This window comes from Gossypium arboreum, chromosome 1 (assembly GCF_025698485.1).
Source record: "Gossypium arboreum isolate Shixiya-1 chromosome 1, ASM2569848v2, whole genome shotgun sequence".
Taxonomy (NCBI): domain Eukaryota; kingdom Viridiplantae; phylum Streptophyta; class Magnoliopsida; order Malvales; family Malvaceae; genus Gossypium; species Gossypium arboreum.
Window position 1 is genome coordinate 106,827,281 of NC_069070.1, and position 1,746 is coordinate 106,829,026.

The 1,746-nt window shown below is 36.9% G+C and overlaps 1 non-coding gene across 1 annotated transcript; it reads right to left on the minus strand.

Annotated features, from left to right (window-relative positions):
- Positions 1-895: 895 nt before the first annotated feature.
- LOC128282634 (small nucleolar RNA R71) lies at positions 896-1,002 on the minus strand. The gene has a single exon (XR_008272977.1). It is a non-coding gene; the product is annotated as a small nucleolar RNA R71 (small nucleolar RNA).
- Positions 1,003-1,746: the final 744 nt, after the last annotated feature.

The window sequence follows — 1,746 nt, forward strand, 5'->3', positions numbered from 1 at the left end:
AATAAAAAAGAAGTAATTACTAGTACTCATAGTTCCTTTGGGTTCGACAACCTGGTCTTGTTGAACTATACTACTGTTCGATAGGTACACTTGTCTTAGTCATGTTTATAGTTAGTCTCAAGAACGAATTCAATTATAAATTTTAAAACCTATCACGCATAAGCATGATCAAAGTTTTTGGCGCCGTTGCCGGGGAACTAGGATATTGGGAAAACTCGATTTTTATTACTTTAGCCATTTACTTTATTTGCAATTTAAAGTTTTTATTTTCTTTTCTTTTCAAAATTTCCTTTTATTTCCTTCTGACAGGTTTTTCTAGTTTATGACCAGAAGAAACCCGTCAGGACCACTACTTTTTGATGGTGAAATTGATCGCACAGTTCACAGAAACCAAAGAGAAATAAGGTGAAGCTTAAGATACATAGAAGAGGAGCAAGATGATGACATCCACACCATAATCGAGGAGATGGCTGAAAACCAAGAAAATCCACTACCTCCTGCGATTGCTGCTAATCAGAATCCTACTCCACGTACTATGTATGATTATGCTAAACCAAATTTAATAGGAACTGAGTCGAGTATAGTTAGGCCTACTATTGCTGCAAATAACTTTGAACTAAAACCTAACACAATTCAAATGATACAACAATTTGTTCAATTTGATGGTTTGCAGGACGAAGATCCCAATGCTCACTTGGTAAACTTTTTGGAACTATGTGATACATTTAAAATTAATGGCATTTCTGATGACACAATTTGCCTTCGGTTATTCCCTTTTTCGTTAAGGAATAAAGCTAAATAATGGTTGAACTCATTACCACGAGGGTCAATCACTAATTGGGAACAAATGACCGAAAATTTTTTATTAAAATAATTTTCGCCGACTAAAACAGCCAAATTACGTAATGATATCTCTTCTTTTGTGCAGATGGATTTAGAAACACTCTACGATGCATGGGAGAGATACAAGGACCTTTTGAGAAGGTTACCTCACCATGGGTTTCCACTTTGGCTACAGGTTCAAACGTTTCATAATGGCCTGAATCCTTCGACTCGACAGATGATCGATGCAGCTGCTGGCAGAACCATCAATAATAAAACACCTGAAGATGCTTATGAATTTATAGAGGAGATGTTATTGAATAATTATCAGTAGCAAGTCATGAGGACAAAGACAACAAAAGTAGCCGGTGTTTATAACGTCGATCTAGTCACCATGCTCTCTAATCAGGTAGAACTCTTGAATAAGAAAATTGATGGTTTTCTTAGTTCTTCATAGGTTTACCCAGTAATGCAGTGCGAAGCAAGTGAAGGTGGATCAAGCAATTTAGAATACCCACCTTATGGCCACAACATGGAGAACGATCAGTTAAATTACATTGGTAATAATCCTCGATCTCAAAACAATCCTTATAGCAATACTTACAATGCAGGTTGGTGGAACCACCCAATTTTTTCATGGGGAGGCTAAGGAAATCAAAGACCACCAGCCCCTCCAGGTTTTTTGTAATGCCCCAATTTTCGGGAATTCTGTGATTGTTTGGTAAAATTTAAAATTTTGTGTTCTGTCTACTTGATGAAGGTTTATTTATGATAGGGGGCCCCTAGAAGGCCCAAGCTTAAGCTAAAACCCAGTAACTTTGTGTGTTTTTAATCCATAAGAGGAAAAGGGGGTTCTGGTTAGCAGGGGTCTTAAATATTATTTGGGTAAAATAAGACATAAGGAAGCAAGTGGCAAAGTGGCAT